The sequence below is a fragment of the Empidonax traillii genome, unplaced genomic scaffold (assembly GCF_003031625.1).
Source record: "Empidonax traillii isolate 1590-97213 ecotype Southwest subspecies unplaced genomic scaffold, ASM303162v1 scaffold12:size2584012, whole genome shotgun sequence".
NCBI lineage: Eukaryota > Metazoa > Chordata > Aves > Passeriformes > Tyrannidae > Empidonax > Empidonax traillii.
In genome coordinates, this window is record NW_020955205.1 from 2,247,868 (window position 1) to 2,272,516 (window position 24,649).

Consider the following 24,649-nt stretch of genomic DNA (forward strand, 5'->3'; position numbering starts at 1 on the left):
CCCCCCCCCCCCCCCCCCCCCCCCCCCCCCTTCCGTAGGGCAGGTCTCACGTATTCCCCAGCCCCCGGGGCTGGTAGCAAACCCAGGGGTGGGAGCAGGGGCCGGCAGCCTGGGCTATGGGAAGTGACAAGGCCCCGGGCGGGAACTGGAGCCGAGGTTATGGGAGAAGATGTTCGGGAGCAGCAGGGCCGAGGAATGAACAGCCAAGTGCTGGTGGTGCCACACGGAACAATCCCCTGGCGCTGAGGTGAGAGATTGGGTAGAAATCCCTCCCTGTGAGACTGACGTGGCCCTGGCACAGGTTGCCCAGAGAAGTTGTGGCTACCCTATCCCGGGAAGTGTTCAAGGCTAGGCTGGATGGGGCTTGGAGCAACTTGGCCTAGTGGGTGGATGGTGTCTCTGCCCATGGCAGGGGGTTGGAACGAGATGAGCTTTAAGGTCCCTTCCAGCCCAACCCATTCTATTCCATATCCTGTTTAAAGTATGGTGCTGGTGCTTAAAATGTGACCTGGGATGCCAAAAGCTCATAATCTGAATGAGTAGGAGCTGGAGTAAGAAATGAATACATGGATAACAGGATGTGGAGTTGCCCATAACAGGGCTCTGCTGGGACTCTTGGTGAGCAGTGTATCCATAAGAGAAAGGCAGCAGCAGTCACATAGCCAAAGGTGAGAAGCAGGCAGAGTGAGGAACCTGTGAGGTTCAGTCCTGCAGAGCTTGATGGGTGCTGAGCCTTCACATAGGGTCAGGGATCAGGAAGCCCTTTAGAAGAGAAGCTCTGGAGACCCTGTGGATGCCAGCCCTGAGGGCTGGAGTCCTGGAGAACCTTACACTGACCCACCTGGTCTCCCACCGGGCAACCCCAGCCCTGCCCCATGCAGGAGCTCTTGAGTGGCACCTGCAGCAGCCTGGAGCATGATGCCCTGGTGGGTTCACGGACCCTGGGATCCCACAGGCAGCCCTGGGCCTGGGCTTCCCGGTTCCCAGCGCTGCCCTTCGCTCAGCAGGAAGGGACCAGCTGTTCTGCAGAGAACTGGACACCAGCCAGGGCCTGAGTTCAAACAGAGCCCATTAAATGGCTTTTTCCCCCTTCCTCCGCGTTTCCAGCCCTGTTTGCAGCCGTGGTTCTATTTATAATGCCCAGGAAAAGCAAGCTGAGACTTTCCCACAGTGCCGGCTTCTCAGGCGATTGTTGTTCGGGAAACTGGAATGTTCGTGGTATTATTTTTGTATCCCCCTGGGAAGGGTTTGTGTTTTTTATTGTGGGTCCCCATCTGTGCTGAGGAGGAGAGTGTGCGAAGCACGAGGTCTCTAGTGCTGCTCATGGCTCTCAGACACATTGATGAGGTGCTGCTGGATTGGGTGTCTGTGCCCATGAGCCAGGGGGCGGGTGATGGGTGCTCTGAGAGATGTCCTGGTAGCCATGGGGCTGGAAGCCAGAGGGGTGTCGCTGGTAGCCCCCATCTCCATGCCAAGCCCATCATGTCACTTGTTCTGTGCCTCAGTGTCTCCCAGGCACAGAGGAGGGAACACGGAGAATCCTGCTGGGAACAATGGGCTCATCAATTCCTACCCTGTCTGGGGTTTCAGGATCAAGATGTACCCTTACGCCGTAGTTTTGGGGTGGCAGAGCAATCACATAAGTCTGGGCCTGACAGCTGGGCTGTGGTGTCACTGTTCATGTGGTGCTGCTGCCAGCGGAGGCCAGTGGGCTCCTTTTTTGCCTTTCTTGGCCATGTGAGGACATTCCCTGCATGGAGTTGCTCTGGGATATTCTGGGCACGGCTGGACTGTGGCAGTTCTGTGCTGCTCCTGGGCTCCTCCACCCCTGGGCAGGCAGGTATATCACAGAGAAAAACCCACTTCACTTGGACTCTGAGGTCCTGCCTGTCCTCTCCCTTGGCACTGGCACTGGCAGGGCTGCCCACAGCACTCCTGGCTCTCCCTTTCCCTGCCCTGCAAGGCCCTGCACTGCTTCATTCCTACCTGTGCTGGGGATTCTGACGTCCTTTGGTTTTACTGACCTGCCCACGACTTTGGCAGTGAGAAATGCTTTGTGCCACATTTTTGGGTGGTTTCTTTTTGCCGTAGCCAGTCTGATGAAGGACACACACACCTCTGAATAGCTTTGCCAGGTTTGGGGATTGATTATCCCAAATTCTAGTTGCGGAACACAGGACATCTGCAACCTCTCTGTTTTAGAGGCTTGTGAAAACTAGTTGAGCATCTCCTTAAATATCTTCATTAATTATTGTGGCTAATTGTGGACTATGTAGCTCTTAAAATACTGTCCATTGGGACAGACTACAGAGAGAAGTGGTAGGTTTTTCCACAGCTGGGGAATGGAGACCCAGAGCTTCTCTGTGCCTGGAGGTGGTGACACTTGTGGATCCTGGAGCTGGTGACACTCATGGGCTGGGGCTGGGCAGGAGGCTCCAGCCTCTCAGAGCTGCCTGATGTTGGCATGGAAGCTCTTAGATGGGAGAGAGGCAAGCTAAGGCAACAGGAAGATGATCACTCAGTCGCAGCCTTGTTGCGCACAGGGCTGACAGCAGAGACACTGCCCGGATGTTCAGGACCACAGAGGCAAGTGGGGTCCCTGTGGGATGGGCTGTCCCTCCAACATTCACTCTGTGCTCTTCCTTGGCTGTAGTCCTGGATCTCCGTGTGAGTGAGAAAGCTCCTGGAGCGGGTTCACCCCCTCGACGGCTTTGTGGCCATGCAGTCACAGGGGCTCTCGCTGACCTCGCCATGGTGCGGTCACTCAGATAAGGGAAACTGCAGCACTGCAGGGGGGGTTGTACCAGGGAAGCGGTGGGATGCAGCCCTTCCCTGTGCCTGTTCCCCAGGGATTACCACACATTTGTCCCTCGGCTGTGCCCTCCTTGTGGGAGTGGAGGCTGGGAGTGTGTATGGTGGGTATACCGGGTCATGCTGACACAGTTCCTTGGTACCTGCAGCAGTGCTGCATAGCTGGCTGTGCTTAGAAGTGTTGCCTAATGGAAAACACTTCCAGAGGTTTCCAAAGAGGGAAAAGGATTGGTAGCTTTAAATGTAATTAATACCCTGTAGTTATTAAAAACATCATTAGAAGTGTGTCATTCAGAACTTTCTAGGGCTGGACATGTATCCAAGGATGGAATTATGTTTTTGTCAGCACCTTTTCATCCCCCTTCTGTGATTGCTTTTTTTTTTTTTTTTTTTTTTTTTTTTTTTTTTTTTTTTTTTTTTTTTTTTTTTTTTTTTTTTAACGTGAGGATCTTTTTTCCTAAGGGAAAAACAAAAATTAACACTGCCAAGGAATTTTGTTTTGTTTTCATACCTCAGTCCTCCCAGCCCTGCTGCCAGCTCCATCTTCCTGTGCTGACATGTCTGTGTCTGTTATAGCCTCAGCAGCACCAGGAGTTTTCCTGGGATTTTGGCTCCCGGTGTTTTGAGGTGAGCTGTGGATAAATTCCCTAAAGCCGGCCCATCTGTGCAGCTGGAATTGTGTCTTGAGTGCCCATCTCCAAGGTGGATTTTAATTGAGCAGTTGAATTGGTTGGTGTCACTCACCCGTGTCTTTGATCTGCTTCACATCTGTAACAACAAACAAGGTTCCTTCCAGGCCACGCCAATAGTTTTCTGCTCTCCCTTTATATTTCCAACAGGATGAGTTGATTCCTTGGCAGACCTGCCTGGAGCTGGGGGTCAGTTTAAAGGCATGTTGCTGACATCAGTGGCTTTCTTTTTTAATGAGCTTTGTCAGAATTCGTTCTTTAGCCATTAAGCGGTGCCAGCGTGGAGTTCATGCATGAGCTCAGCTGAAACCTGCTCGGTGTGAATTAGTGATGGGGGAAAAGCAGGTCAGGGAACGTTTTGTTTCAGAATGCTGTGATAACTGGTGTGTTCCAAGACCTGGAACCAGGGAATGGGCAGAACATAGAAATCACAGCAAGGGATGAATTCCCGCTGCTGTGCCATGAGGGAGTGTCGCCCCTCCTTATGCCAGTGGGATGTATGCTGGCGCCAAGGGAAGATGTTCCCCTGTGGCATGAATCTGGGGGTGTTGGATGGGCTGAGGAGCTGGATGGTGTCAGGAGATGAGCTGGTGATGTGACGTGGTGGCCCAGCATGAGAGGGCCTGTCATGGACTTGTGTCACTGATGAGCTCTGTTCTCCTGGAGGGTGCTGTGTGCCAGTGCCAACACCTTTGGAGAGGGCTCTGCTGGGATCTACCACTGCAGAAAACATGCCAGGGAGAGTCCATGGCTGTCCTTCTAAGCACCAGTATTGGGATGAGTTGCCCAGGAGAGGCCAGCAGGAGTTTTACTGGCAAACACTGAGAAAAGGCAATTCCTCCACCTGTGGTGATCTGGCACAACAGAACCAGGGAATGGTGTGTGATTGAAAAAGTAATCTATGACATACAGAGCCTGCAGCCTCCCCGGGAACATGTAGGTGGGAGTTTGAGGCATGTGGCTCCCAGCTCCGGCCTGTGTCAGCCCAGCTGGCAGCGAGGAACACCTGCTGGAGCCAGGGTTCACTCCAGAGGTCACCTCTTCCTCGGCCAAAAGTAATACTTGTGTGATTCCCTTCCACTGCCTGTAGCTCCTCTGCGTCATCCCTGCTGCTCTGTGCCCGGAGCTCTTTTCCTTGGCTGCTCGTCGAGTAGGACACACTCCAGGGTACTCAGTGCAGCGTTGGTGGGTGGCACAGAGACAAAAAGGGGAAAAATCAAGGACAAATTGGTGAAAAGGAGCATACAGGAAAGGCCTCGGGTGGTGGGGAGTTGCCTTGCTGCTGGATTTTGCACATATGAATGCAGCCAGGGCTTTGTATTGATTTTTTTAAAAGCTCTTTCAATTATTTTTACAGTGAGCTCATCTTTCCTGGCATATCCTTGCTCCATGTTCGTTCTGTATCAGGCGCTGTTCACTTCTCTGCAGTTATCCACGTGTGAGCTGGGAACAGCAGCTCCGCTGCTTGTCCCTGGAGAAAAATAGGTCTTGTCTTGGCTTCTTGCAGGTGCTGTGGGAAGGTGGGATGGATGGAGCTGGGGATGTTTCTGATGGAGCTGCCTGAACTTAACCAAAATGGGGCTTCTGGACTTCTGCCAAGTCCTGCTGCACAGAGGCAGCAGGACTTGGCAGAAGCTGTTTTGCTCTGTGATTTTGGTGCTTTGGAATATGCTCCTATGAATGGAGATGGCTTGTGGAAAAGGCTGAGTGGTGTATTGGCACATGGTGATGTGGGGAGCCACTGGTACTCCAGCCAAAAATCCAAAAGGCCTCTTGGAGCTGCATTTTTAAGACCACGAGTGACTGTACACTTGCAAGGGTCATTGGAAAATTAAAGCTTTGCATCTGCCCAGAACATTTTGTGGTACCTGAGTGAGACTTCTTAAAAATTTCACATGGCAATAACTCCTGGCCCTCGTGTCTTGGAGGAGCTTGTTTTGTGTCATTTGTCTTAACCTAGGGCTGTACAATAAAATAGGACATCTTGGAAGTCCCAAATCTGAAAATCTGAAGTCTTTAAAGCACTGCCCCAAAGCTCTGCCCTGGTGAGGTGACACCAGGAGCACCCTAAGCCTGGCTCTCCCCTCATTCACAGCACAGTTTTAAGCAGACTGAGACTAGGAGTAGGTCCTATGGGTCCGACAGCAGGGGGTTGGTCCTGTCTCCTCCAGAGGGGCTCGTGACCAGTCTTGGGGATGTTGCACAGCGGCACTGGTGGTTCAGGCCAAGGATTCTCCCCCAGCTGCTGAGCTCCTGTCTGCTGACACCTCCTGTGCTGGTGGTGCAACCGTTGGAAACAAAGAGCTGAGAAGCTTGAGGACCTGTCCAGGCAAAACGCCTCCTGCTTTTGCTTTAATAATTTTGTTTTTCTCAATTCTGCACTCCCATGATAATGTGTCTGGGCCTGTTTCACTGCACTGGATCACTCCAGTGAGTGTTCAGTCCAGGTCTGGGATCCACATATTTCTAGTACCTCATCCTGACTCCGTCCTCTTCCATGTCACACATGGAACATGGACTTTGCCAAGGGGGCTTGGGAATGCACTGGCTGCAAAAACCTTTGTGCTTGGATTCTTCTCTCCTGTGGCTATCTGGGCGTGTGAGGTGTCTGCTGGACATGTTTCTGTTCTGGTGCAACCGGATTCATAAAGCTCCAGTTTTCGTGGCCCTGTAGGAATTTGCAGGCTCAGTGAAATCGCTGGGGGCTCCCTGCAGAGTCTGGCTGGATGTTCACCCTCCAGATCATTTGTGAACAGAGGCAAAGGGAAGAAAATTTTTCTGCAGAGCTGCCTGCGCTGTTCTGACCTGGGAGCCCACATGTGGCTCCTGGCTCTTGACAGCAACTGCAGTGTGTTTACCACAAGCCAGGGCACTACTAACCCTTAGGTTGCTCCTTGATATTATCCAAATACTGTTAAAATTGTCGTCTGGGTAGTTTTATCATTAACGTCTCTGTATGTAGGTACTTGTCTTCTTGAATTTTATGCTTTGTGGTCTAACAGTTAGTTTTTCAAATGATGCATTATTTACATTTAGTATACTAAATTCCTTAATTTGATATTAACTTACAATCCTTTCCTGTTTTAAACCTATAGAATGTAGGAAGTGTTATTCAAACACAGCTTTGTACAAAGAATGGAGAGAGGAAAGAAAGAAAGGGGAGACAGGAAAAGGGCCTCCTTTTGGAACAGAAACACCTTTGTGTTGCAGGTGATTCCAACTGGATTTGTCCTGGTGCTTCGCCCACCAAAAGGAGTCCCTGGGAAACTAAACACCTTTGTCTTCAAGACCCTATGGCTAAACAGATTTCTAGAGACCTCTCTCCTTCAGGATACCCAAACATGCTGGTCTGGAACACTATTGTCATTATGTGCTGGGGGAGTCTCCTGTTCCTCGGGCTCTAGTTACAGCCTCCAAGTGATCCCAAGCTCAGGGAAGGTCTAAATGATTTGCAAGAAGAAACTTGAGAACGTGCCCATCAAACAGAAGAGTCAGGGATCCGTGAGCTGCCATCTACAGTGCTCTGGAACACTGATAAAAAGCTTCCTGAGCCATCTGCATGGAGGGCATTTCCAAATGCAGCACCAGAAACGGGGTGTACTTGATGATGGATCTTACCTGTGGGTTTGGGGCATGGATAAAGATCCTGTTGGAAGCCTCACTGCAGGCCATAGTAGCTGGTAGGGTATCATGCTGTCCCGTGGAGGGGACTTGTGAAGCCTCTGAAAGGAAGGCTGGCACTTGGATCCTTTGGATTTGAGGTTTTGAATAGCTCTGCCTCGATGTGTGTGTGATGGGTGGTGTGGAATGTACCTAAGAGATGCCACCATGAGCTCTGGTGCCCAGCATGCAAGGGCTGACCCTGACCAGGAAGTCCCCCTGCTTCCTGCCTCCTCCTGCACAGCTCTGGAAGAAGGGATGGGAACCAGTGTAAGGCCGGCAGCACTGATGGAGTGCCTCCCTCAGCCGGCCCTTCAGGAGCGAGGGAATGTGGTTTTTGTCTGGAGCCAACCCTGCTCATTTTACAAACTTGTGTAATGGCTCTGCTCAGGGCACAGACTTGTGCTGGACACGGAGCCGAAATCTCCCGGGACCGAGTTTCCCGAAAGCTGCTCTCCTGAGACATCTACAGACCAGCTGGAGGAGGCACAGCAGTTCCTGGCTCCGAGCGGATCCCACCCTGGGTGTCACGGCCGTGGGGAACTCCGCACAGAGGCTGTTCCCAGGCTGGGCAGGCTCTTGGCCTCTCCTTCCACTGGGATCACGGTGCTTCCGCCACCACGTCCCGAAGCATCCAGCCGCAGGAAGTGCAGTGGGTCATGGGAACCAGCCCAAGGACAGGAGGCTGAGCCTCCATGGGAGCCAAGTGCCTCGCCCCGGCACGCTGCTTCTGCTCCGCCGGAATGCCGCAAGGGGCTGGGGGGCATGAGGTACACAGGGTACATGATACATGGGGTACATGTGTCACCAACTCAGGCATATGGCCCCTCACCAAGCGACACTAGTACCTGCCATCACCCCCAAGTGCCCCTCACCAAAGTGTAGGTGCCCAGCAGCCCCTTCACTCCGTTTCCTCCCAGCCATCACTGCCCCACTGTACCCCCATCTCCAGGCACTAAGGGAAGACGAGCAGGTTATACGGACCAGTTGAAATGCCTCGCACTTTTTAGCATTTTCCTCCTTTTTCTTAAGTGAGGAGCTTCCTTGCAACACTTGAAACCCCTGAGAGCTTGGGAATTATTAAAATGTCTGTTTTAGTTCTGACAGTATTTTTTTGAAGCATTTTTAAAACTATTTGCCAAGTTTTCCTTTCATTTGATCCAAAAAGGCTGTATTTTGGAGTTCCTTGTCCTCTAGATCTCTCCCAAGACTTGCTGGGGCCATCAGCCTGCTGGAAGAGCCACAGGAACGTGGCATAGCAGAACGTGGCATAGCCACAGAACGAAGCATAGCAGTGCCCTGTCCTTGTCCCTGAGTTCAGCCTTGCTTGGCCCACTTTCACCAATGGCCCTGGGGGGGGTTTATGGGATATTTAGCTCAGGCACCATCTTCCAGCTGTTCGCTCCGTGCACTTCCAGCTCACTCTTTTGCAGTGGGGCTGGATGCATGTGGGGATGGTGGTTTGGTTGGGACAGGAGTCTGGGATTGTTTTGAAGCCAAAGGGGGTAGCAACGCGGGGGGGGAGAGCAAAGGCAAGATGCAGAGAGAGTTATTCTGTAGAAATTTCTATTTGTGATGGTGAAAAGATAATAACTTAGTCCTCTGTCCCCTGCATTCCCACTAGTGACAGCACTTTCATTTGTTTTACGAGATTTGTATCAACTCCTGTGTGATCTTGCCTGTGGTCTTGCAGGGGCACAGGTAACCCCCGTGGACCAGGAGTGTTCCTGGTCCCGGGAAGGGGACGCCAGGAACAGCACCATGTCTCAGTGCTGCTGGCAGTGAAAACAGAACTCGATGCATTTAAATCCCACTTTCTAACACCTGAAACTTGGGGACTCAAATGTATTTTCCAAAGTTTTAATGCCAAACCGGGTTCTCTCCTTCACTCCTCCAGCAAAGAACTGCTGCTGGAGAAGGACACGGAGCTGAGTTCCCTGCGATACTCTGGAACTTTTGAACCTGTCTTGTGTCTCCCCGCAGTGGTTTCACAGTTTGCCCCGCAGATTTCGGCTCTCGCCGTCTGGCGTCGCAGGACTGGGCGGCAGCAGAGCTTCCCAGCAGAAGTTCCCAGCTGAGCTCTCCAGCAGAGGTTTCATTCCATCGCGACGGTTGGGGTCACTCTTTCGCAACGAGTGTTTTTTTCTCGAGCTCCAGCTGCGCTTTCCAATAGGAGGAACTCCGAGCATTGCATCCTGTTAACGTGCCGGCCGGGATTTCGAGCTCCTGGGACTCTCCTAGCCGGACAAACACACGGCCAGCAATATCTCTGATGTTAATAGTGCAGCCATGCAAGAATAAGCTTTTTATGTGGCCTCAGAAGCTCAATAAATTAGTGTTCAAGCTCCCTGAGCTTCTCTGGGTGTGGATCCAGCAAGGGAGCTGGAATCTGCTCATCGTCTGGCATCTCCCAGCTGTCATCGGTGGGGAGGAAGTGATGTGGCTTAAACTCACAGTGCCATCCCCAGGTCTGGCACATGAACATGCACCATGGTGTTTGTCATGGTCACTGCTCCTCCTTGGCACCTCAAAACCTCTGTGGTGCTGGTGCAGGGGGAGTGAGGGGTGATGCCAGGACCCTGCTGGGCTTCCTGTGGAGAGGGCTTATCCCACTTATCACCCTCTTCTTGGTGTGAGCAGGGCTCAGACCCACTGGACCCATTCTCAGCCTGAGACACCTGGCCCAGCTGGGGAGAGGGGCTGATGGCGGTGCAAGGGTTTGGCTTATGGTGGGCACAGCAAAGTCCCCCCTGGGGCTGGGCTGAAGCCCCTGGGCTCTTCCTTGGTAACGAGGGTCTGGGGGCGGCCGGACTGGAGCATCTTCAGGGGGTCCACCCCCGCTACTGTCCCATGTGAATGCAGCCACTCTCAGCCCAGCCAGCTCATGTGCAACCACGTGGGAACGTCCTGTCCTGGTGGAGGAGGAAGGGGGGTCAGTGGGGGAACTGCGGGGGTGGGAGTGAAGCATCACCCAGCAGTGGGAACTGATTGTACCAAGGAGGGGGTCTTCAGGGATAAATTTAGTGCCGCTGAAAGAGCCCAGCTGGCTCTGCCTGCTGTGCGATGAGCCAAACATGGCAGGGGTGGATGTGGTTCCTGCTGTCATCAGGTGGTAAAGCCCTGGACACCCCATGGGGACAGGAAGGTGGAGTGGGAAGTGGGGAGCGTTAACTTGTGCAGACCCAGCCAGCCTAATCCCTTGCCAGTCCTCCTTGGTGGCTCGGTTATTGCTCGAGGAAAAGGAGCTTGGAGAAGACAAATCAGCAAGGGCTGATTAGGGAAGCAGGTCACCCAAGTGCAGGGTGCTTTGAAATTCCCAGGTGATGGTTTTGTGGTGTCCTGCCAGGGCCTGGCAGTGCTTCTCTTTGGAGGAGGATGTGCCCAGTGCCAGGAGGATGTGCCAGGAGCCAGCCCCAGCCTGGCACACCAACGGGACCCTGAGGAGGTCATTTGCTTGGTTAACAGTGAGGGTGGAGGTCCCATCTGCTAAGCAAGGGGACCAGCCAGGCTTGGTGACACCATGCTGCCACCTCACAGGGGACATGGTACCAGCAATATCCCAGACCTCACTGAGCGGCCAACCTGTGGTGTGGAAGGGAGTTGTGAAGTTCTGTATTTGCATGGGCAATGTTTCCATCTTGATCCAAGGTTGGAGTGACCTGGTCTCATGGAATGTGTCCCTGCCCATGGCAGAAGGGTGGAGCAAGATGATCTTCAAGGTCCTTTCCAACCCAAACCATTCTGTGATCCTCACACAGGAGCAGCCCTGCATGGTGCTCCCTTGGGAAATGGTGCTGGCAGGGAGCCTTTCTCACTGCTTTTATGTTTTCCTGGGCTTCCTCTTGTGTCAGTCCTGGAAATTCCATTCATCACCTGGCTTTTCCTTTGGCATTTACTTCCCTGGCCCAGGTCAGGTGATGTCTTGCTGCTGCAGTGCTTATCCCATCTCTTTTCCCACCATCCTGACCCTTCATCTCCCTTCTCCTGAAGATGTTCACAAGGATACCCAAACATCTTCCAGAAAGGCAGCCAGGCTTGGATGTCAAACCATGCCACCCTCTCACACTTTCCCATCCCTGGAAGTGTTCAAGGCCAGGTTGGATGGGGATCTGAGCAAATAGGTCTAATGGAAGTTGTCCCTGCCCATGCCAGGGGGTTAGAATGAGATGGGTTTTAAAGTCCCTTCCAACCCAAATGATTCTGGAATTCTATGATTCATCTTGCACTCAGTTGGATTGGCTGTGGCAAGCCAGCTTCTTCCAAGAGAGCCAGGCATCTCTCCTTCCTGCTGCCTGGGATTTTCACAGGTGGGTTTCTGCCAGCCCCTTTGTACTAAGCAGAATCACTTTGTGCTTCTTTCCTGTTGCTATGTTATTAATTAACCTGGTTAGTCATGTAACCGTAGCACTGGACTCACTGTTGTTTACTGGTGAACCCAAGCCTCGATTCACTCCCTTCTCTCTGCTCCAAGGTACTGCAGCTCCATGAAGGGGGAAGTTTGCACTGTCAGCTGCCTCAGGAAGAGCTGAAATCCAGAGGGCAGCAAGGGATTTGCAGGAGGAGAAGGAAGCTTGGTGCAAGCTCCCTGAGGCTGTAGCGCTCTGCATATTCCTGAAGCCTGGGCTTGGGTTTAAACACAGTCAGCTGTGGGGCCGAGCTTTTGCCGCTGCATTGGCCAGCAACGCTGCTGTTCCTTCCGCCTCACTGAGCGGCAGCCGGCCCAAGCCAGGGCCTGTTTAATTCAGCAAGTCATAAATTCATAATGCTTATTTACCACACAGCGCCATCAATATTTGATAGTGGCCACCAGCCTGCCACAGCATGGCCCACGTAGGAGAGCTGGCAATAGGCTTGACATGGAGTGGGGCTGCCCGTGTTAGTGTGGCGGCGCCGAGACAGGGCTGGAGAGACAAGACAGGGCTGGAGAGACATGGGCTCCTCCTCCGTCTCTGCAAACCTGCCCGTGGTGGGATGAAGCCATGATGGCTCTGCAGAGAGATGTGTGGGGGCCGGGCTGGCAGCTGGAGGCTGTCAGGTCTGGGGAGGAATGGAGCAGGGAGCCAGGCACAGAGGGGACGTGGTAGATGGTGATGAAGAGGGAAATTTGGAGACTGCGGGGGACACACGCAACTTGTTTGTCCCCAGGGTGTCCCAGGATGACCATGGGGACTGTCTCGTACGTGCCACTTGATGCTGGCTCCACTCGGCAGAGGTCTGGGTATCAGTGCTGTGAACTCGGGAAGCCCCTTGACCCCCGACCCTGGCTCACTAATTGACTGTGGGGAGGGAAACTGCTCTTTGTGGAGGGGTGAGCAGGAAGGAACCTTCTCCCTGAGAGCTGCCGAGGCTTCAAATAGAAGGCGCAGGCGGGGGAGTTCAGCTGTGCAAAGACAATATTTTGCAGTTCACTCCAAAAGAGACTCTTCCTGCTTATGGATTTTGAGCGTTTTGACCATCGAAAGCAAAAGCTGCTGCAGTCAGCGCCCCCCCCCCCCAGCTCCTGCCAGAGCTGGGCCCCTGCTCTGCACTGTCAGTACTGAGGGACTCGTTTCTTGCTCTTTTGAAGGGGGCTGCTCTCTCCTGCCTGCCCTTAGCCTGGGCTCCCCCTCCCCTGGTTGTGTGAAGGTGACGGAGAGAGCCAGGTGCAGGCTGTACCCTGAAAACCCTGGACTTGCCCAGAAGCCATCCTGGCTTCCCACTGAATGGCTGCCATGGTGGGGGGACAGTGTACAGACCAGGGGCTCTGTGGCCAGTGGAGCTGGATGGGATGTGACAGCTCCAGACGTGCATACAGCTGCAGATTTCCATCACAGAGGGGACAGGGCTGAGGCAGCTTGGAGGTGCCTGGTGGGTTGGTGCCTTCCCTGGCATCGCTCACAATCCCTGGGTGCCGGGGCCATGGCACGTTGCCGATAAGGTGGCCCTCAGCCCCCGACATGGCTCTCTGAGTGGTGCTCCGCTCTCCCTGCCGTGCTGAGAGAAGCCAGGCCAGCCCCAGTGACAGGTCTCCCCTTTTACGGTAGCTTTTATCTGTCCCTGGGGAATGTGGCCCCAGCGCCAGCTGGGCCGCCTGTGGCGGCAGTGGCGGCAGTGCTGACAGCCGAGCCGCCTTCCCTCCTGCTACCCCAAAGTTTTCCTCAGCCAGCCCCATCCTTGTTCTGCCAGCTCCCAGACCCGTTACTGCCATTCCCAGGGGATGTAGCAGGAATTAAAGCCCCTTCCCAGCATACTGGGGTGCTGCCCCAAGCTGACTGTGCTGGTAGCCAAGAGGGCACATGTCAGGTGGTGGCTTGCAGCTCCATGTTGGATTGGGGACAGCGGGGTGCCCATGCATCCCTGAGTGGTGCATCCCAAACCCTGCAGCCTTTTCTCTGCCCCAGAGGCTTTCCCAGCTTGGACCTGAACTCTTTACTTAGGACGTGACTCTCCACACTGTCCTGGTTGTTGCAGTACCGGTGCCAGTAGGTCTGCAGCTTAGGGTATCTGGGAGTGTGGCAAATGTGGGCAGGTCTGCTTTAATTCACGATGCTAAAGTGTTTATGGGCCTCGTGCTAGAGTTCACACTGTCCAAGTGGTCAGATCCCTCCTCTTATAGCCTAGAAAGGACTAGATTGCATGAGCTGGTGTGAGGAGAGGGGTTTTCCATGACAACATGAATGTCCTCTGTACCAACCATTGTTACCTTCCTCCTACAGCGAGCCCAACATGTGGGGTGACAGTGTGAGATGAGAGCACTGCTTGGAGGGGATGAGCGAGACAGGGGTGAGCTGGGAGGAACTGGGAAGATGGGGTTTGCCTTGTCTCTTGCCGGTAAGCCCCTTTGCAGTGTCAAAGGATAGCTGATGGATGGCCATGGTGGATATGTGCATGGGAATGAGCCCTCACTGCCGCCACATCCCTGGGAGCAGAGTGGGAAGACAGGGGACACCTGCAGAAGAGGTGTCCTCCTCAGTCACTGCCCCAGCAAGCTGCTTCCAGTTGGTCCCCAGCAGCATCCCTTCCAGCCCACACCACTGCAGGGACAGGGTGGCTGTTTGGTGGAATGCTCAGCCGGCTCCCAGCCCTCCTTCGGGTGCCCGTTCCTCTGAAATATTCATCAGTGTGCTCCGCTGGAGACACCGAATTGCTCTAAACCTCTCTGAATATTTTATCCTCCTCCCTGCAAATGGTTCTGCTTGGGCTGGCGACGTCCTGGGCTCAGATCTCTCAGATAAGCTCCAAAAAAGGCCGGTTGGTGTCCCCACAAGCCTGCCCACTTGCTGGGGTTGTGACACCACCTTGCCCCACTGTAGTGCCCCTTCTTCTCCTCCTCCTTACTGTCTCCATAACACCTCCCAAACACAATGTTTCTTTTCCATGTTTCCATGAGCAACATCCAAAGTTCTGGCAGGTGGATCCAACGGGGACACCAGGAGCAGACATCAGGGCTCAGTGGTCTGCAGGGATCAGCGAGGTTCAGGGATGGGCAAGGTTGCCAGGATTAGGGATTAGCAGATGATGCATGTGCTAACAGTGAGTGCAGGACTGTGGGATGCAGGGATGAGCAAGAGGAACAGGCATTATGGGGGACACAGGCATTAGCAGTGACGTGGGAAATAGCAAAGGGTGACAGGCTTGGCACAGCAGCTCAGCCTTTCAGCGGTCGACCCTTGCTGCTGAGTGCTTTGAGGCACCCGAGTTACTCATTATTCTGATTAATTTGTCAGCAGTTTTGACCACATAAGTCAAGAAAGTGGAAAAATATCTGAAGAGCTTCTTTGCCCCTTGTTGTCTTGCCTGGGTCAGGGTTGGGAGCTCTTGCTGCGGTGCCAAGGCCAGTTGTTGCCCCCTCTGCTGGTTTTACTGTTCTTGGGGACAGGCGATGGAGGGGAACTGGGATTGCCAACCCTGGGGACACACAGAAACATGTCTGACCCCATCCAACTGCCTCATTCCACTCCTTGAAGGGCTCTTTCTCCACCTCTCTGCTCCAGGAGTTAAAACCTTCTCTCTATCCTGGCATTGCTCATGGAAAGTTTATATATAGCCTTTTGTTTTTGCCAGCGTCCCCCTTGAGTTTAAATAGCTCTTCCCTGTGCCTGGTGTTGACCCCGGATGTATTTATAGAGAGAAATCAGATTGTGCTCAGCACTGAGCAAACCAAGTTTGTGTCAGCCCCTGAGGGAGGCCCTTCCACAAGCGTGGCCTCACACTGAGCCTTGCCCCTGAGGAGGAGGAGGAGACCTCGAGGGCTGGTGAGGGCCACTCAGGGGGTTCTGAGCTGGGGCTGTTCCAGGCTGCACATGGCTTCCTTTAGGGGAGCTGCACCAATTCTGGCTCTGGAGCAGCTTTTTGGATTGCTGCCATTAGGATTCAGAGTGAATGCTAGCCTGCAGGACCAGTGCTGCTGCTCTTCTGACACTGTTTCATGTGTGGAGGTGAACCGTGTCTCTGATGCCACAGGCCACACAAAGCCAGGGCTGTGAGCAATCCTGTGGGATGGTTTAACTCCCCAGGGTTAAATCGGAGGCTCCTGCCACCTCTCCTTTAGCCAGCCAGCTCCCGCCGTGGGTGCCAGCTCCACTCCCATCCTGGAGGTCCACACTGCCGGGTGGCCTCCCCTCCAACCTCAGCTCTTGACTATTTAAGGCAAATCTCCTTGCCAGACTTTTAAACAAAACCCGGGCTCCTCTCGCTCTCCTCATTTTAAATAACTCGCCTGGCGTAAACAGAATGAGGCATAACACTATAAATCAGGCATTCCCGGGATCTGCCTGGCAGGCCGTGCTCAGGGGGGTCACCAGGCCCCTGAGCTTCCCCAGGAGCTCTTCTCAGGGCCTGGGGGAAGTGATAAGAGGGCAAGAGGGGCTCTGGTGGGGCAGGCGTTCCCAAGGAGACTAATGCGATTATAGGCTGCTGGCCTTTGGGGTAAAATAATTAAGGTTGCAAAATAGTTTCCATCACAGCCCCTCGCTTGTAGTTCCCCATCAAGGCTGGAATTTTCCAGGCTGTATTCCCTGCGTGAAAATGAATTTTTCCAGGGAAGTTTGCACTGGCAATGGTCAGTGATGCAACGGGTGTTTCATAAAGGTTTTGGGGGAAATACCTGGACTGCAGGTGCGAGCCCAGTGTGTCACTCACGGGGACATAGGCATTTTGCAACAAAGCTTGTCCCATCAGGTGAAGGGATCAGCTCCAGAAAGTGGGCCCTTGTGCTGTTTGTCCTCAGTGTTTATGCCCTGTGGTCAAAGCAGAACAGAAGTAATTACAGCTTGTCCCAAGGACCAGTGCTTCCCATGATAAAAGTCTTTGTTTTCCATGGTTTTTAGGGCTTTGCCAAACTTTCATCATGAGCTGAATCTTTCATTCTGGGTGTCCAACATACACCAATTCATCGAAACAGCCCAGTTTAAACAAGTCTAGCCTTGCTGAGTTTGAGAATTGGGAAGATGTATTGCACTGGTTTGCTGCAAAGGTTGGAAACTCCAAAAGGTGAGACTTGGGGTGCCCTGGGGATGGGGGTTGGCCACTAACTGTGCCTGTGGGGAATTCCAGGCTCTGGCCAAGAAAAGGAGCCATCAAAGACCCTGCAGGTGGTGCAAGAGCCTCGGCTGTGCTGAGCATCCCTCTTGTGGAGACGGCACTGGGAGGGTGCTGCTGTGGTGTGCTGGCTTTTGTCCCCCCCATGCAGGAGGGCAGGAGCGAGGGTGGAGCTGCGCTGCCATCCCCGGCCTGACCTGGCGCTGCCCTCTGCCTTCCATTCTTCTCTGAAAGACAAGCAGGATGGATGGAGCAGCCTCTAGCAAGGCAACACTTCGTTCAGCTCTCATCCTCCCCTGACTTGCTAATCCCTGCCATTATCCACATGACTGAGGAGCAGCCTTCGCTGGGAAGTGTAATCTCCAGGAGGAGGGCATGGGTCCTGCTTGGCCAGAGGAGATGGGAGGCTGGAGTCAGCAGGAAGTCTCCTCCATGCCACATCCATGCTGGGATCTCCCCTGTTCTGGGCAGTGTCCTGCAGGCTCTGAAAATGGAGGTGTCCCAGGCTGCCCTCTGTGGTACGCAATGCCTGGAGAACAATGGGAAGGAGGAAGGAAGCTGCAGGAGACTTCTTCCCTACCCTTGAAGTTGCCCATGGACACATATCCCAGGGTAGGTGTGCTGCCTGAGGGGAATCCATGGGAGGTGTCCTGTGGAAGGACATGATAAATGAGCTGATAAAGGGCTTTCCCAAGCTTGCGGTTGCCACAGAGTAAGTGCTGCATCCAGGCTCATCCCACATGTTCCTTCTTGCTCCCTGGCTTGCTCCAGCAGACTTTGGGAACCATGATGCATCCTGGGCCGTCACTGGCAGCAAGGGTGTCAGGGGAGCTGAGCTGTGCTGCGTGTGGCGGGATTGCTCACTTGAGTTTTTGACAATGTGTTTTCCAAGTCAGGAGGTCATGTGTACATTGGTCATGTTGCCAAGGATTCCTCCACAACACATCCTTTTGTTTTGTTTGACAAGGTTTCCAGTGTGCAGAGGGGCTGGACTTTAATAACTTTATGAAAATGGGACGCCTTTCCCTGGGGAGTTGGGGTAGTGCCTTTGGCAGTGACTAGGGCAGCACAGCTTGAAGATGCCCACCACCTCCTCCTTGACTGTCCAGATGATTATTGGCAAAGTTTGGGAGCATTTCTGCCCTCCATATGATCCATAATGCCTGTTACTTAAGTATGAAAATAATTTAGCAGAGGCTGAGGCCTGTAGAGACTACATTGATGGGCAGAGGTGACTGGTGAGCAGTTTGCGACATGGTTCCTCCACTTGGTAGCACCTGGCTGATGGATCCCAACCTGGATTTGCTGACAGCCAGAGGGTCATGGGCCAGGTTGTAGTTGTAGGACCACACACAAGAGCTCAGGACACCAATGACACTGAATGTCTTTCAGTGCCCTGGATCAAGCCACATTCTGTCCCTGCTGCTCCAACCACCCCCATGGGCATTGAAGCCGATGTTCTCACTGAGCATCTGGTCAAAACCTCAGTCAAACAACCACAGAGGAATGAAGGGGCAGGATGTTGCCCGGTAGGACTTGCCACGTTGTGCTGTGCCTCCTCCCTGCTGCTGGGACAGGTCTGGAGACCATCGGTGCCCCTCTATCGGTGCCAAGTGCCAGGCCCTGAGCAGGGCTGCTCCTGATGGAGGCAGCAGTAGTGGGCTGGGAGGAGCCTTCCCCTGTGGAGCTGAGAGCCGGTTCCAGTGATCAGCTCCTGCCACAGCTCCAGTGAGGTGGAATGGATCCAACTCAAAAATCCCTCTGTTACGGCTGGCATGGGACCACAGGAACCTATGCAGCTCCCAGCTTCTCTGTGGACAAGGTTGTTGATGAGGTCCACTTGCACTATGGGAAGAATTTTGGTCCCTGAGAGCACTGTTGTGGTGGCTTCAGCTGCTCCTCTGACTGAATGGTGGAGGAAGAAACTGCAGGGGATGAACATGGAGGGACAGCCCCAGTACTCCACTGTGTCTGCAAGGCCTGGGCACATCTCCTGGACCTGGAGATGAGACAGCCCCTGCACTTGGAGAAGTCCAGCTATGGATGCCCCATGAGCAGCAGCTCAGTGCAGGAGTGCAGGAGCCAGGCTTATGGCCACCCAATGGGGCTGGCTCTGGGGCCTTTAATTAACAAATTCTCTATAAAGGATTCCCCCTGGTTCATTCCCTCATAATTAATATGCCCAGACAGAATGCAAGTGACACATTAATTATGAAACTAAAGAGGTAACAGTGCATTGTTTCAGTGCAAGGGAAGAGGAGCACTGCCTTTTTTCTTCCCCGTATTTCATTATCTAGGCAAAAAGACTACGAGTTTTGGAGCAGACTAAAGATCTGTCTTCATTTCCTAGGTGACTAAGTGGCAAATCCCTCCACGCAGCCGTGCTTTTTCCGCTGGGAGATCGCCGGCACTGCTGCATCTGCAACCCATCAGAGAAAGCGTTTGGGTTTATTGTTCCCGCTCCTGGCTCCAAACAGGCTTTTCTGTTCGGTGCTATCTTTCTATTCAAATTGTCTAAACACAAGCTCTCCTCACCCGTTTTTGGTCTGGAGCCCACTCGGTGAGTTCACGTCATAGGGCTCAGTGAGTGTCCACGGAGCTCAGCTCTGGCAGCGCTGCCAGGAGCCGCTCCAAAATGCCCATAAAAGCAGCTTTGCAACAATCTGATGCGTGTGAGCAAACACTGCGCACACCTCCGAGCTCTTGTCTCTCTCAGTTAACTTCAGCTCGTCCTCCTGGGGGAAGGCAGAGCTGGAGAAGACGCGCGATGATGTACGGAAAGGAATTAAAGTTTGAAAGCACTCTCTGCCGTCCTCAAAGCAGCTACTCCAGGCATATGATGTTGGATGAGCCCTGTAATTCCTCTGCTTCTCTGCCCTGCACCCACTGGGCTACCCAAAGTCCTGCATAGCTCCCAGGATGGGGCTACTTGCATCCTGTCATTCAGTACCCAAATGTCAGTTGTCCCTGGTACTAATTTGGCTGCCACGACTTTCAGCCTCTGTCCTTTGCTGGTATAGCCATGTGCCTTTTGACCAACAGAAGGACCAGATCCATGGAAGGGGTTGGGAGCTGCTCTTCAGCCTGGCCTTGGCCAAGTGCTACCCCTGCTGTTTGGGGACCAATGCACCAAAGGAGGCTGTGGGACCAGGAGGAGTGGCTGGACAGGTTCTGCACTGGGCAGAGATGTGGACTGGGAGGTGGGTAAGCACTGAAGTGGCTGGTGAGAGGTCAGCAAGGAGCTGGGCTGGGTTATTCTGGCCAAAAAGAGGTTGAAAGGGGGTCTTCTGACAGATTTGCGTCTCCAGGGGGGTAGTTATAAAGATGCCACACTTCCCTTCATAGCGGCAGATGATGTTACGTGAGGCAACACTGCACATGGTGGCTTGGGAAGGCAAGGTTGGGTGTTAGGGAAGACTTCTTCCCTGCTGGATGGTGCAGCCTTGGGATGGACACCTGGAGAGGTGGGGTTGCTCCATCCTTAGGGTTTTTCAAGGAAGGACCAACATGACCTGGTGCTGGTGACAGTCCTGCAGGATGTTGGATGGGAGACTCCCAAGGTCCCTTCCCACCATCACTATAACAAGTCTCCAGATGTTTGGATGACCATTCATACCAAAACCAGCACCTCAGCCCTAAAGCCTTCACCTGTCTGTCTCTGAAAACTTACCTGAGGTCCTATGAAGAGTCTTTGGTGACACTAGCACCCAGCTTGCATGTGCCCATCACTGGTCTCAGCAATGGCAGTGGGGTCAGCTAGTCTCACTGCTCGCTTGGAAATCAAGGTTCCTCCATGTCCCATGGTTGGTGGTCTCTTCCCAGCCAGCGTTGCAAATCCCAGTCCAGAATAATTAACTAGAAAGACTAAGGGCATGAGGCACGAGCAGCTGGAATGGATGGAGGATAGTGGAGAGCAGCAGAGCAGTGCTGGCTGGCACACGCCATGGAGATGTGAGGCCTCCTGGGCAAGGATAGGAGGAGGAAAAGTTGGCACCAGTGGCGAGCAGAGGAAATTCTCCCTTTGCCATACCTCAGAAATTCTGAAAGTGGCATGGGAGTGTCCACTCTGCCCTAGGACTCTCTGCCCTAGTGCCAATTCTCAGTTGTTGTCCCAGATAAGTAGTGAGAAACAGTAAAAACTATCCAGCACCTCATCCGAAGTGCGTGGCAGCACCTGCAGTGGGCTCAGGGGAAACAGGGGCCCAAGGTACCCCCTATGACAACCACCATGATCTCTAAAATAAAATTTATGGCCTCTTTATGGGTGGATGAATAAGGCCTGGGAGCACAGGGCAGCAGAGTGGGCAGCAGAGTGGGCAGCAGAGTGGGCAGCAGATGCAGGAGCTCAGCTGGAGAAACGACCCTACGTTATCACCTCAACTGGTTAACTGGTAAGCTGGCCACCTGCTTATTCAAGAATGAGAAAATGTAAAGCTGAGAAACTCTGAAAACACAAGATTGTCCACATCTGGTTGTCTTTTGAAGTCCTACCTCAATTTCTCAGCTGATTCCTATCTGTTTCCATCCCAAGTACTTTGTTAGCCCCCTTTCTAACACCTGCTTGCTGGTTGTGAGCACCTCACTCCTTTTCCTTGGTGAGGCACTGTAGCTCCCATTGTTTGCAGGCAGGACTGCACAGTTGGAGCTGCTTGTGTGGGACATTGTCACAGGATTCATTGCCAGCTTGTCCACCCTCTTGTGGAATTGATGTGGGAGAGGTGGCTGGATGCTTGATGGATCACATTACCTATGCTCTTCTAACCAGCACATCTCCATGGGTGTGGTACGGCAAGGACAAGGCTGTGGTGCAGATCTTGGCAAGATTGCAGAGCCAGATGCTGTTGGGTGGAAGAGGCCTCAGGGGAAAAAGTGTTAGTGTAAAAATACATCACTGTAAGATATGGGTAAGCAAGGTCAAACCAGAGTGTCGCTTGGTTCTGCACTGGTTCATCTCGTGTGGCCTCTGATTGCACACTTAAACTGAGCATTTCCATGTGGAAGTGGAGAGAATCCTCACCCAAAACCTCTGCAGAGACATCACCATTTTCTGATGGACTGACTCACCTGTACAAGCTGGTAGCAATAACTGCTTCACATATCTACCTCTTTGGGTTCCCAGAGGCAGGAACATCTCCCCACGAAGCTGGTTGGACCATCAAGGGCTCCATGTGCTGAAGCACATGTTGCTGTGCCTCAGCGCTTTGGGAGGGGAGAGTCTGCCTGGGTGTGATGTTTATTGGGACATCAAAGGGACTATGAGCCCCAAGATGCTGGGATGTAGGGATGCTGACACCACACACAGCTCTGAGAGGTGGGTGTGCAAGGAGGATGCTGCTCTCCAGCCCAGTGTGATGAACTTGCCTATAGAATAAACCACAGCTTGTGGCCATCACTGCAACAGTGATGTGGTGGACCCACCATTATCACTCCAGTGTGATGGATTCAGCAGCTCTTCCGCTTGTGGCTGGGGTTTTCCTGCTGTGGAAGAGGCGGCACGTCTCCCCTACACGTGTACAGCGTGGCTTCCTTGGGGGTCTGATGAAAACCCGCTGCTGCTTCTGAAGTCCACCCGTTTGTGCCTTCCTCCTCTGGGATCAGGCTCTGGACTCAAAGTCTGTAGAAAGTAAAACACCAAACCTAAACACAGAGAAAGAGCTGCAAGGTTAACACTAGGTTTTGCTTAATTAGCACAGGAAGCAAATATTCCTGGTCTTCATCAGGGTGGGTTCACTTTGAGTCTCTGTGGCATGGCAGGTAATGCTCTTCCTGGGAGTTATTCCTGTGCAGCCTTACCCTGGGGATGAAGTTGTGGGGAACCACAGCAACCCTGAAGACCAGGGAAAGCCCTTGCTCTGCTGCAGATCTGTTCATGCTGAGCTCCGTGGATGGACTGGGGGGTTCTCACTGTTGTGCACAAGGCTGGTGTGTGAAATCTTCCAAAAAAACACTCTGTAGGACAACATTTTAAATAAATATAGTGGAGTTGTTTTAGTTAAAAAGTGGGGGATTTCTCCCCTTGTGCAGGTCCTGGCAGGGACCTCTGGCGTAGCAGCTTGTTACAAAGCCTTGGAAAAAGAAGCTGTAGCTTTGCCGCTGTCTGTGTGAGGACTCCATACGCAAACCCACCCTACCGCATACAAACAGCTGCTGCTGCTGAAAGCCTTAACCTAGAAAGCAAGGAAACATAAAGCCCCCAGAAGGATGTTTCCTCTCCTCCAACACACCTTCTGCAATGGAACCACTTGCCCCCAACAAGCACTTGACTGTGGGCACCACCTTGGTTGATGGTGTTCCTTGCATTGTTTCTCTGGCACTGGCCCCAGAGCACCATGGGTTGTGCTGGAAAATGTTTGTGCATAGGGACAGCTGAGTTTATAGGGTTACCTTTTCATAGGGAGCCTCTTTGTAAGCAGGTGGTGAATGGAATCAGAGGCTGGGGCTTGAACAAGGCAGTGGACCCAGGTGCAGTGGGGAAATCAGCTGTGGTTGCCCTCAGACAGGCTCACACCTCTTCACAACATGCATGTGAGCAAAATGATACCCCTGGAAGGAGATGATCACTCAGAGCCAGGTGTGCATTCAGTTTGATTTTGAAGTGACATTCGCTGCCGGGAAGGGGGAAAGCACAGGTGTCTCCAGCCAGGGCCAGCAGAGGACAGGGAGCACTTTTGCAGCCCAGGGAGCTGTGGGACCCCTAGGGTGGGGCAGGGCTGACGCTTCCCCTCACTTTCACCTGTTCTCGGTGCTGGGGAAGCAGCAAGGATTGAGTATAAGCAATGCTGGTTAAGATAACAGGGTTCAGATATCTGAACATCTGCCACTTCATGGGTTGACCCCAAGCTCTTGGAGTTTTACACCTTTTACACACAGGAACCAAGGTGTGGGATACAGAGTGCAGGAATGGGCCATGTATTCTATTTTCTGCTCATGTTACCCAACCATGGGATGTCCTTTAGGATAAGGCTGGTTGGGCACCAGTGTGGGCAGGGAGAATGGAAAAGAGATCGATAGTGAGGATGGTGAGGCCCTGGCATAGGTTTCCCAGAGAAGCTGAGGCTGTCCCATTCCTGGAAATGTTCAAGGCCAAGTTGAATGGAGCAACCTGGCCTAGGGGAAGGTGTCCCTGCCCATGGCTGGGGATTGGAATGCAGTGATCTTTAAGGTCCCTTCCAACCCAAACCATTCTGGGATTCCCTGATTCTATGCCTGAATCCTGCTCCTCCTCCCAAGCCGGGCTCCGGGCACCCACCGATGTCTGTGGGGATGGATGTGGGGTGCCCTGGCAGAAGGAAGCAGGCTGGTGTCCCATGGGGCTTTGTGGCTGCTACCCGGGGGCTCAGGGCTGCAGTCCTGGGGTTACAGGACCCCCGTCCTGAGCTCCCAGGGCTGCTGTTCATGGGGCTCAGAGCTCTCATCGGGGTGTCACAAAGATGCCGTCTCGGGGCTCTCGGACCCCCGCGGGGCTCAACCACATCCCCCCATCCCACGGATAGCCGAGAGGAGCGGCCTTGCTCCGCCGCGGGCGCAGAGCCCGGCGGGCCCTTTAAGAAAGTCGAAACCAGAAAGTTCATCAAAGTTGAGACAGTTTTTCGTGGAAAGGAGAAGGGGGGGAAATAATTAAAATAACTCGAGCCCAACAAAAAAAAACCTCCCCGCGGCCCCGGGGGGGCCGGGCCGGGCCGGGCTGGGCCAGGATTGGCGGCGGCGGCGGCCGGGGGCGGCCCCGGGCGGGGCGGCCCCGGGCGGGGCGGGCGGGCGGGTCCCGGCTCCGCTGCTCGGTGCGCGGCGGCGGCGGCGGCACCGGGAGCGGCGGCGGGGGCTGGGGCGCGTCGGCCCCGCAGCTGCGGCTCATTGCCCTCCGCTCGGCCCCGCTCCGCTCGGCCCCGCCCCGCCCCGCTCCGCCCGGCCCGGCCGTTAACAGCGGCGCCGTCCCGGGACGCCGCATGTGAACCGGGAGGGCAGCGCAGCAC

The 24,649-nt window shown here is 53.7% G+C and overlaps 1 protein-coding gene across 1 annotated transcript in view; it reads left to right on the forward strand.

Moving 5' to 3' along the window:
* The window catches only part of ZNF609 (zinc finger protein 609), an 85,381-nt gene extending 75,874 nt beyond the window's left edge, over positions 1-9,507 (forward strand). The window contains exon 10 of the mRNA XM_027889695.1: positions 9,144-9,507. The gene's annotated coding sequence lies outside the window, so the exon portion shown is untranslated. The remainder of the gene's footprint in view (positions 1-9,143) is intronic.
* Positions 9,508-24,649: the final 15,142 nt, after the last annotated feature.